This window comes from Piliocolobus tephrosceles, chromosome 16, assembly GCF_002776525.5.
Source record: "Piliocolobus tephrosceles isolate RC106 chromosome 16, ASM277652v3, whole genome shotgun sequence".
NCBI classification, from domain to species: Eukaryota; Metazoa; Chordata; class Mammalia; order Primates; family Cercopithecidae; genus Piliocolobus; species Piliocolobus tephrosceles.
Window position 1 is genome coordinate 29,864,372 of NC_045449.1, and position 11,824 is coordinate 29,876,195.

The window sequence follows — 11,824 nt, forward strand, 5'->3', positions numbered from 1 at the left end:
CTACCATCAGAGAATACTATAAACACCTCTATGCAAATAAACTAGAAAATCTACAAGAAATGGATAAATTCCTGGACGCATACGCCCTCCCAAGTCTAAACCAGGAAGAAGCCGAATCCCTGAATAGACCAATAACAGGTTCTGAAATTGTGGCAGTAATTAATACCCTACCAACCAAAAAAAGCCCAGGACCAGAAGGATTCACAGACGAATTCTACCAGAGGTACAAAGAGGAGCTGGTATCATTCCTTCTGAAATTATTCTAAACAATAGAAAAAGAGGGAATCCTCCCTAACTCATTTTATGAGACTGGCATCATCCTGATACCAAAACCAGGTAGAGACACAACAAAAAAAGAAAATTTCAGCCCAATATCCCTGATGAACATCAATGCGAAAAATCCTCAATAAAATACTGGCAAACTGAATCCAGCAGCACATCAAAAAGCTTATCCACCACAATGAAGTCAGCTTCATCCCTGGGATGCAAGGCTGGTTCAACATACACAAATCAATAAACGTAATCCATCACATAAACAGAACCAATGACAAAAATCACATGATTACCTCAATAGATGCAGAAAAGGCCTTTGACAAAATTCAACACCTCTTCATGCTAAAAACTCTCAATAAACTAGGTATCAATGGAATGTATCTCAAAATAATAAGAGTTGTTTATGACAAACACACAGCCAATATCATACTGAATGGGCAAAAGCTGGAATCATTCCCTTGGAAAACCGGCACAAGACAAGGATGCCCTCTCTCACCACTCCTATTCAACATAGTATTGGAAGTTCTGGCCAGGGAAATCAGGCAAGAGAAAGAAATAAAGGGTATTAAAGTAGGAAAAGAGGAAGTCAAATTGTCTCTGTTTGTAGATGACATGATTGTATATTTTAAAAACCCCACCGTCTCAGCCCACAAATCTCCCTAAGCTGATAAGCAACTTCAGCAAAGTCTCAGGATACAAAATCAATGTGCTAAAATCACAGGCATTCCTATGCACCTTTTGGTCCCCTGGCTAGCCTCCCGGGTGACTGCTTTGCCTTTTATGTGATGTTTTGAGTCCTTCTAGTGTCCACTGAGCCTGGAAGCTGTTATCGTGTATCTGTTGCCCTGACCTAATGTCTTCCTGCCTGCAGGGTCCCTTTGACTATTAGTTTGTTCCTCCTTTCCCATCCCCCACCAATCTCCCAACTTCATTCCCTTCCCTTCCCTTCCTTTATTCCCGTAAACTTTAGCCCCTCTCCCTTCACCATCACCATCATTTAAAAAAAAAAAAAAAAAAAAAAAAAAGGTTGGGAGAAACACACGGATGGATAAAATAAGATAATTTGAGGACATATTCAAAATGGCTTTAGATGCCGGGTGGGGTGACTCACGCCTGTAATCCCCACACTCTGGGAGGCGGAGGCGGGTCGATCACCAGAAGTCAGGAGTTCGAGACCAGCTTGGCCAACATGACAAAACCCCATCTCTACTAACAAATACAAAAATTAGTCAGGTGTGGTGGCAGGCGTTTGTAATCCCAGCTACTTGGGAGGCTGAGGCAGGAGAATCTCTTGAACCTGGGAGGCAGAGGTTGCAGTGATCTGAGATCACGCTACTGCACTCCAGCCTGGGCAACAGAGTGAGATTCCATCTCAAAAAAATAAATACAATAAAATAAAATCAAACACCTTTAGAAACCAAAGGAGTGTAAAATAAGAACATCTATTATTTATTGATTGTCCCAGGAAGTTTACATATATCTCCAGTCTTCCCAAATTCTCCAAGGCAGATACACTTATTCCCATTTTCATGTGAGAAAACAGGGACTCAAATATGTCAAGTGAAAGCTGGGTGAGGTAGCATGTCTGTAATACCAGCTACTTAGGAGGCTGAGGTGCAAAGCTCGCTTGAGCCCAGGAGTTAGAGGCCAGCCCGGGCAACATGACTTGCCCATTGTCCAGTGTCATACCACCAGGAAATGGCAGAGCCTGTGTCTGCACCCAAGTCTCTCAGACATCAGATCCTCTATTGCTTCCACTCTACTGCCCTGCCCTGCCCTGCCCTGCAAGCCACAGACTACCCCTACCTGACAAATGGAGACACGACATTCGATGTCCATTTACCTAGTAATTAATAGGTCTTCCTTTTTCTTTGCTTTTATAATGGAACGCGCTTCCTGAGGAAATTACATAAAGGCAAGAACTGTCTCTTTCATTTCTTTAATATTCCACATAACACTTAGTAACTGACAGAGACCAGACTAAGTACTTAACAAATGCTTCCACTCCACATGCACCAAAGTAGTCACCGCTCCCCATGTGATCTAGGGACTCTGTACCTTTGTGTAGCTGTGCTCTGAAACTCTAATGCCTTCCTCTAGCTTTTTCACCTGATAAACTCCTCTCGTCCATCCCAGAACTCCCATACTTGTCCTTGCATCCTTGGGACTCCCACAGAGCATTGTGTCCATTCCAGGTACTAATTTCACTATGAAGCTAGAGAATCTTTAAAAACATCAGTGAGAGGGCCAGAGCAGTTTTTCTCAAACTACGTAATATCAGGTGAGGGCTCCTGAGGGTTTAGGACATTAAGAGGAAGGTATCCGGGGCTGGGCACGGTGGCTCACCCCGTAATTCCAGTATTTTGGGAGACCAATGTGGGAGGATTACCTGAATTCAGGAGTTCAAGACCAGCCTGGGCAACATGGTGAAACCTCATCTGTACTAAAAATACAAAGAAGTAGTTGCGCATAGTGGCAAACACCTGTAATCTCAGCTACTCGGGAGGCTGAGGCAGAAGAATCACTTGAGCCCGGGATGTGGAGGTTGCAGTGAGCCAAGACTGCACCACTGCCTGGGCCACAGAGTAAGACTCTATCTCAAAAAAAAAAAAAAAAAAAAAGAGGAAGGTCTTTGGGGCTACTTGATTCAGACCTACCACCCCAGGCCCCGACTTTTTTTTTTTTTTTTTTTTTTGAGGTGGAGTCTCGCTCTGTCGCCCAGACTGGAGTGCAGTGGCCGGATCTCAGCTCACTGCAAGCTCCGCCTCCCGGGTTTACGCCATTCTCCTGCCTCAGCCTCCCGAGTAGCTGGGACTACAGGTGCCCGCCACCTCGCCCGGCTAGTTTTTTGTATTTTTTAGTAGAGACGGGGTTTCACCATGTTAGCCAGGATGGTCTCGATCTTCTAACCTCGTGATCCGCCCGTCTCGGCCTCCCAAAGTGCTGGGATTACAGGCTTGAGCCACCGCGCCCAGCCTCCCGACTTTCTTCAGTACCAATAATCCCAGTTATAGACAAAATTTGTTTGAGACAGTCATTACCTTTCTTCCAAGAGAAGCACTGACAACGTTGAATCTGAAGCCAAATTACTGTCAATCAATTCTAACAATTAATGCACTAAGAACATTCTTTTCTTTTGAACTCTGTCACCCAGGCTGGAGTGCGGTAATGCGATCTTGGCTCACTGCAACTTCTGCCTCCTGGGTTCAAGCAATTCTTTTGTCTCAGTTACCTGGATAGCTGGGATTACAGGCATGTGCCACCATGCCTGGCTAATTTTTGTATTTTTAATAGAGACAGGGTTTCACCATGTTGGCCAGGCTGATCTCAAACTCCTGACCTCAAGTGATCTGCCCACCTTGGCCTCCCAAAGTGCAGGAATTACAGGTACTTTGGCCTGTAATTTTGGTGCAAGATTGCGCCATTGCATTCCAGCCTGGGAGACAAAAGCGAAATTCTGTCTCATATAATAATAATAATAATAATTTTAGAACATATTCCATGCCAAATACCAAAGCACTCCTACTCCCATCTTCCCATTTCCTGCCTTCCTAGTCTCACCCTTCTCGCTTCTACAGACGCTTTTTTAAAGTTTCTTGCCTATGCTTCCAAAATTTCTTTACTTAAATACAAACAAATATTTTCTCCTTTCTTATACAGTAAGTACCTACTTTTTTGACAGTGAATTTTCAGCCATCTTGGACTGAGAGACCCTTAGAGCTACCTGTCCTGAAGCAGAATTCTTGCATCACTTACAGATTAGTATGAGGCTCCCTCCATTACACAAATCTTTTGCTTGCCACAGGCAAACAAAGAACAATTACGTGACATGAGAATAACTTAGCAATATATGTTGGACACCTTTCCATATCAATACACAAAGAACTTCCTTATTCTTTTTTTTTTTTTAACATCTAACATGCTATTTTATGGACGTGTTATATTCAAATAGTCCCTATTGATGGACACTTGGGATTTTCCCCCAATCTTTTGCTGTTATGAATAACCTTGTATATTTGGTATGTATGCAGGCATATGTGTGCGTGCGTGTGTGTGTGTGTGTGTGTGTGTGTGTATAAAATTATATGTAAGTCCTAAAGGGTAAATGTGTTTTTTAATTCCAATAGATATTGCCAAATTGTCTTGCACTCCAATAAAAAGATAGCCTCCCCCAGTGTTTGCAAATGCAGACACATACTCTGGAATTACGCTTTTTACATGTTCTTGGACAGTTTTGGCAGAAAACTGTTTAAACTCTACAAATTGAAATACAGGAAAAGGCAAGATTTCACCATATACCAGATGGTCTTTTTGGAAAACTGAGGCAGCAGGATCCAAGTTATTGAGATCTTGATGTATAATCTTGAGACCTTTACCAGAAGGTTCTTTCCCCAAGATTTTTGCATTCCTTTTCTTGGTTTTTAGGGAATAGAATGCCCTTCTTGAATCCATGAAAAGCACAGAGGTTCCAGATCTACAGTATAGTGAAGCTCTCAGGCTGCAACTGTGGGGCTTGAAGGAACTGTCTTCCGGGAAAGGATCACTACTCCAAGATTTAACAAAAATGTTATAAGATCTTCTTTGTTGCTTGGGCTCGACAAAAGCTTGCAAATCTGAAGACTGAATAAGCTCTCTCAGAGACTGTACTAAATCCAGTCCCATCTCCATGAGACACTCATCCTTCTTGGCCACCTGAATCACTCCTCCCCCTGAGTTTAATAAACCACATGCGGCCCACATAACTCACACCCTTTCTTGGTCTTTCTGAGTTTTCTGCCATTTTTTACTATTTACTTCTCCAAGAGTCATTTCTCCTACATGGATGAACAAGCCTGGGTAAGATAATTCTACCATCAAAGATGATTTATGTTCATTCTGCAAATAAAACGATTAAAACATGATTCTCAGCTAGGCGTTGTGGCTCACACCTATAATTCCAGTACTTTGTGAGGCCAAGGCAGGCAGATCGCTTGAGGTCAGGAGTTCAAGACCAGCCTGGCCAACATGGTAAAACCCTGTCTCCAAGAAAAATACAAAAATTAGCTGGGCGTGGTGGTGGGCGCCTGTAGTCCCAGCTACTCAGGAGGCTGAGGAGGAGAATTGCTTGAACTCAGGAGGAGGAGATTACAGTGAGCTGAGATCGCACCACTGCACTGCAGCCTGGTAGATTTTGGCTGGGTACAGTGGCTCACACCTGTAATACTAGCACTTTGGGAGGCCAAGGCAGGCAGATCACTTGAGGTCTGGAGTTCGAGACCAGCCTGGCCAACAGAGTGAAACCCCGTCTCTACTAAAAATACAAAAATTAGCCAGGTGTGGTGAATTAGCTGGGTGTGGTGGTGGGCGCCTGTAATCCCAGCTGCTTGGGAGGCTGAAGCATGAGAATCGCTTGAACCTGGGAGGTGGAGGTTGCAGTGAACCAACATCATGCCAGTACACTCCAGCCTGGGCAACAGACGGAGACTTTCTCTCAAAAAAAAAAAAAAGAAGTAGACTGTAGGTAAACACAAAATGCAATTATTAATTTATGCAAAAATATTTACTGAGTTCCTGCTAAGTGCTGGGGGCTGGAGATTCAGCAGCAAATCAAGGGTGGACATACCCCCCACCTCTCAGAGCTTATAGTCTGGAAGGAAATATATTTGAATAAAACAACTGTAGTAATGCATGATAAGTACTCTGAAAGGGGAAGCACTTAATAGCAACCATCAACCTAATATGAATACGGAAACCTTCCAGGAGAAAAAGGCATCTAAGCTAAGATCTAAATTAGCCCAGTAAAGGAATCGGTGATTAGGAGAAGGAATTAAAGCAATGAAATCAGAGTGAATAGTATGTGAGAAGGCCTGAAATCAGCAAAGAAAATAGTGTATTAAAGCAATAAAGAAATACTCAGGCCAGCACAATGGCTCTCGCCTTCAATCCCAGCACTTTGGGAGGCCAAGGCAGGAGGATCACTTGAGCCAAGGAGTTTGAGACTAGCCTGGACAACATAATAAGACTCCATCTCTAAAAAGTAAAAATTAAAAAATTAGTCAGGAGTGGTGGTGCACGTCTGTAGTCCCAGCTACTCAGGAGGCTGAGGCGGGAGGATCATGTGAGCCTGTGATTGCACCACTGCATTCCAGTCTAGGTGACAGAGAAAAACCCCGTCTTAATAGAAAAGAAAGACAGAGAGAGAAGAAAGAGGAAAGAAAGAAAAAAGGAAGGAAGGAAGGAAGGAAGGAAGGAAGGAAGGAAGGAAGGAAGGAAAAAGAAAGGAAGGAAGGAAGGAAAAGAAAGAAAAGAAAAGAAAGAAAGAAAAGGAAAGGAGAGAGAGAGAAGGGAGGGAGGGAAATGCTCAGTCTGGCCAGAACTTAAGAGTGATGGGGGGCCAGGCGCAGTGGCTCACGTCTGTAATCCCAGCACTTTGGGAGGCTGAGGCAGGCAGATCACCTGAGGTCAGGAGTTAGAGACCAGCCTGGCCAACATGGCAAAACCCTGTCTCTACTAAAAATATAAAAAATTAGCCAGGTGTGGTAGTGGGCTTGTGTACTCGGGAGGCTGGGGCAGGAGAATCACTTGAACCCAAGAGGTAGAGGTTGCAGTAAACTGAGATTGTGCCACCACACTCCAGACTGGGTGACAGAGTGAGACCCTGTCTCAAGAAAAAAAAAAGGAATAGGGGGCAGGTGGTGACGTGACAGATGGTGAAAGAGGAGGCTAGGGAATTAGAAAAGGGCCACTACTTACAAAAGTGGAAAACCAAAGAAGAGTTTTAAGGATGGGAGTGGCATGAACACACAGAAGTTTTTAAAAAACACGTGATGGACGAAAAACAGACCTGTGGTTGCCAAGGGTTATGAGAAGGGGGAGGATATGATTACAAAGGAGTAGCACAAATAAGTTATTTATGGTTATAGAACTGTTCTGTATCCTGACATCGCAGGACTTAACAGCTCTAAAAAAAAAATGTGTTAGGGCCAGGTGCGGCGGCTCAGGCCTGTAATCGCAGCACTTTGGGAGGCCGAGGCAGGTGGACCTCTCACAAAGTCAGGAGTTGGAGATCAGCCTGATCAACATGGTGAAACACCATCTCTACTGAAAATACGAAAATTAGCCAAGCGTGGTGGCGCACGCCTGTAGTCCCAGCTACCCAGGAGGCTGAGGCAGGAGAATCACTTGATCCTGCGAGGTGGAGGTTGCAGTGAGTTGAGATCGTGCCACTGCACTCCATCCTGGGTGACAGAGTGAGACTCTGTCTCAAAAAAAAAAAAGAAAAGAAAAAGAAAAAAAGTGTTAAAACTCATAAAACTGTACATCAAAAAAGTTAATTTTACCGTATTCTAATTTTTGAAGGGGTAGAGGCACATTATTAATCCAGGGTGGAGAACCAATTAAAGAGGAGGAAACCAGTAGGGAGGTTTTGCAGTAAGTGAGTATGATGGTGGCCGCGGCCTGAGCGGTAGCAGTGGGAATGAAAAGAGTTGAGCACATCTGAGAGATATTTAGAAATGGTGCTGTGATTGACTAGATAGAAATACGGAGAAAGGGTTAAAATTTGCCAATAAGTGATACCACTTATTGGCAAAATATCAATGATTATTGAAAGTGGGTAATTCACTAATAAGTATAAGTGGGATAAGTGGGAATTTACTATCCTATTCTTTCTACTTTTGTGCATATTTTTAAAGTTTCCATAAGTTATCAAACTGACCTCATCTATTAAATTTGGGTGGCAGACACATTGGTGTTTATTACATTGTTCTCTTTAATTCTCTGTAAGTTTGAAATAATTCATAACATTAAAAAATAAAAGGGAGGGTTGGTGGTAGCGGCTTGGGGAGGTGCTCGCTCTGCGCTCTGTGGGTCTCGCTCTCTCGCACGCTTTCCCGGCTCCCTTCGTTCCCCCCGCCCCCTCCTCCGTTACCAGCGTGCCTTAGTGTGTTCGAGGGAGGGGGAGGGCGTCGGGGGGGTCGGGGGAGGGGTTCCGGTCCTGAGAGACCCGCGGAGGGTGGCGGAGGTTGTGAGGGACGCCGGAAGCCATGGACGTGGAGAGGCTCCAGGAGGCGCTGAGAGATTTTGAGAAGAGGCGGGGAAAGGAAGTTTGTCCTGTCCTGGATCAGTTTCTTTGTCATGTAGCCAAGACTGGAAAAACAATGATTTAGGGGTCCCAATTTAAAAGCTATTTTATTTTCAAACTGGAGAAAGTGATGGATGATTTCAGAACTTCAGCTCCTGAGCCAAGAGGTCCTCCCAACCCTAATGTCCAATATATTGCCTTTGACAAAATGAAGGAAAGAATACTGAAAATTGTCGCTGGATTTAATGGTATCCCTTTTACTGTTCAGCGACTGTGTGAATTGTTAACAGATCCAAGGAGAAACTATACAGGAACAGACAAATTTCTTAGAGGAGTAGAAAAGAATGTGATGGTTATTAGCTGTGTTTATCCTTTTTCAGAGAAAAACAATTCCAATAGTTTAAATCGAATGAATGGTGTTATGTGTCCTGGAAATTCACCAAGCTATACTGAGAGGTCTAATATAAATGGGCCTGGGACACCCAGGCCACTTAATCGATCAAAGATTTCTTTGTCAGCCCCCATGACAAGAAATGGCTTGCATGAGAGCACAGACAGCAAAGAGGCAAATTTGCAGCAAAATGAGGAGAAAAATCACAGTGACTCTTTGACATCTGAATCAGAAGTTTCCTCAGTGAGCCCTTTGAAAAATAAACATCCAGATGAATATGCTGTGGAAGCTGAGGGGCATGAGGTAAAAAGACTCAGGTTTGACAAAAAAGGTGAAGTCGGAGAAACAGCCAGTCAAACGACTTCCAGCAAAATTTCTTCACTTATGGTAGAAGAAACAGAAGCATCATCATCTCAGGATAAAGACAAAGAAAGCCCTTGTACCCAACAGCACTGTACAGAAGAGGATGAAGAAGAAGATGAAGAGGAAGAAGAGTCTTTTATGTCATCAAGAGAAATGATCCCAGAAAGAAAAAAATCAAGAAAAAGAATCTGATGATGCCTTAACTGTGAACGAAGAGACTTCTGAGGAAAATAATCAAATGGAGGAATCTGATGTGTCTCAAGCTGAGAAAGATTTACTACATTCGGAAGGTAGTGAAAACGAAGGCCTTGAAAGTAGTGGTTCTTCTGACTGCCGTGAAACACAAGAATTAGTAGGATCCAATCCCAGTAAAACTGGAGAGATTCTTTCAGAATCATCCATGGAAAATGATGATGAAGCCACAGAAGTTACCGATGAACCAATGGAACAAGACTAACTATTTAGAAACATTTAGATGCAGTATTTTACATACAGTTCTGGTTTTAACACTGTATAAAACTTTTATGTAATAAAGTGGACCTTTAGTTTTACAAAAGAAGCAGATTGTAAAATAAAGTACTTTATGGATAATTCCTGAAAGAGTCGTACATGTAAGAACTGTGAACATCAGCTCCTCTGGGTTCTGCTTAACCTTACCACTGACTTTCTTTCTTTCTCTTTCTTTCTTCTTCTTTCTTTCTTTCTTTCTTTCTTTCTTTCTTTCTTTCTTTCTCTCTCTTTCTTTCTTTCTTTTCTTGGTCTGGGCAAATCAGTGGTTTGTGTATAGATTTTTTTTTAATTTAGGATTAAAGTTTTGAAACTGGAAGGTAATATTAATTTTGAAAACTTTTTTGAGATTATCACATTTAGTTTATACATATGCAAGAAGCTTTTTGTCTCTTTCTGATAGTTCTAGCAGTTTTCATATTTTGGTCATAGTTTCAACATTTTAACATGTGAATTATAGGGTTTCATGCTGGTTTCCAGATTTTATTGTTTGGCTACATACAATGGAACTTTAAGTCATATATACATACATTATATATATGTATATATAAAATTAATCTAAGGGGGAATGTTATATTTTTCTGTTTCTATAAGAGATGAAAACAGTGGATACTTTTTCTATTGGTAATGATTGAGTTCACCTCTTTCAGAAGACATTTTCTTTCTCTTCTGAGTAACTGAAATAAAATCTGGTCCTTATGCTGTAATCCCAGCACTTTGGGAGGCCAAAGCGGGCTGATCATGAGGTCAGGAGATCGAGACCATCCTGGCTAACACAGTGAAACCCCGTCTCTACGAAAAATAAAAAAAATTAGCTGGGCATGGTTGCAGGCCCCTGTAGTCCCAGCTACTCAGGAGGCTGAAGCAGGAGAATGGTGTGAACTCAGGAGGTGGAGCTTGCAGTGAGCCAAGATGGTGCCACTGTACTTCAGCCTGGGCGACAGAGCAAGACTCTGTCTCAAAAAAAAAAAAAAAAAAACAAATCTGGCCCTTGTGAAACCCTGGAAATCTTGAGTCTGTTGAATGGAATATGTTAAACACATTCCAAGAAAGCTGTTCAAACTCAAATTCTTTTGTATACTTCTGAGGTGCCTGAGAAAAAGACTTCATTATTTATGAGAAAATATGCTTTATCTTGGAAATTATGTTCAAATGTTAGCTTACTATTTTGTAGAATGAATGTTTATGAAGCTGATATGAGACCGTGTCAGAAGAACCAAGCAGGTTCCTTGATCTTTTGCTTGCTTTCTGAACATCGTGAATATTACACGTCTTTCTAAATTATTCTAGTGTATGCAAACGTCAATGGTATGAAACACCACTGTACTGGAAGAATTAACATATTACTTTAGTATGTACCTGAACTAAATGACTGAAGCTTTAGGGGTGCATAGAAACCACCATAATTTGTATGACATTTTGAAGTGAATTAAATATTTTTGAACATGCTTCTTTGACAGCTAGTGTTATTTTTTCAGATCAACACAAAGCACAATGATTACTCTAAATTCAATATTTTCAAATTTACATATTTAAAGTCATGGAAGCTGCAACTTCCCTGTCAAAATTACTGGCTGCCAAATTTATACCTGTTTCTTCAGCTGTACCTTTTGATATTTAGAGTTTTAAAATTTCTGTAAAGTAGATTTTGTAGAATGTAATGTGTTCACTGCCTTTGTGAAGTGGTATATAATTGTATAATTTCTGTGTATAAACTGAATGCTTGGGCTTTCAATACAATATTCAAATAAAGCAATAAATATTAATGTTATTTAAAATTTTTAAAAAACCTTTACCTCCAAAAAAATTTGAAGGGGAGTGGGACATAGGCATTGAGAATATTGGTAAGAAAGTAGTTAAACTCTTTGGGAGGCCAAGGCAGGTGGATCACGAGGTCAAGAGATCAAGACTATTCTGGCCAACATGGTGAAACACTGTCTCTACTAAAAATACGAAAAATTAGCCGGGCATGGTGGCAAGCTCCTGTAGTCCCAGCTACTCGGGAGGCTGAGGCAGGAGAATCACTTGAACCCAGGAGGTGGAGGTTGCAGTGAGCCGAGATTGCGCCACTGCACTCCAGCGTGGCGACAGAGTGAGACTCCCGCTCTTTTTCAAAAAAAAAGAAAGAAGGAAGGAAGGGAGGGAGGGGAGGGGTGGGGAGGGGAAGAGAGAGAGAGAGAAGAAAGGAAAGAAAGAAAGAAAGAAAAGAAAGAAAGAAAGGAAGGAAG

At 42.0% G+C, this 11,824-nt stretch overlaps 1 protein-coding gene and 2 pseudogenes across 2 annotated transcripts in view; 1 reads left to right on the top strand and 2 right to left on the bottom strand.

Moving 5' to 3' along the window:
* The window catches only part of SLFN13 (schlafen family member 13), a 73,124-nt gene that overhangs the window by 54,038 nt on the left and 7,262 nt on the right, over positions 1-11,824 (bottom strand). The window lies entirely within an intron of this gene.
* LOC111525434 lies at positions 3,646-5,228 on the bottom strand (annotated as a pseudogene).
* On the top strand, positions 8,283-9,670 carry LOC111525432 (annotated as a pseudogene). The gene has a single exon (XR_002726107.3). The product of XR_002726107.3 is annotated as a serine/threonine-protein phosphatase 4 regulatory subunit 2 pseudogene (transcript).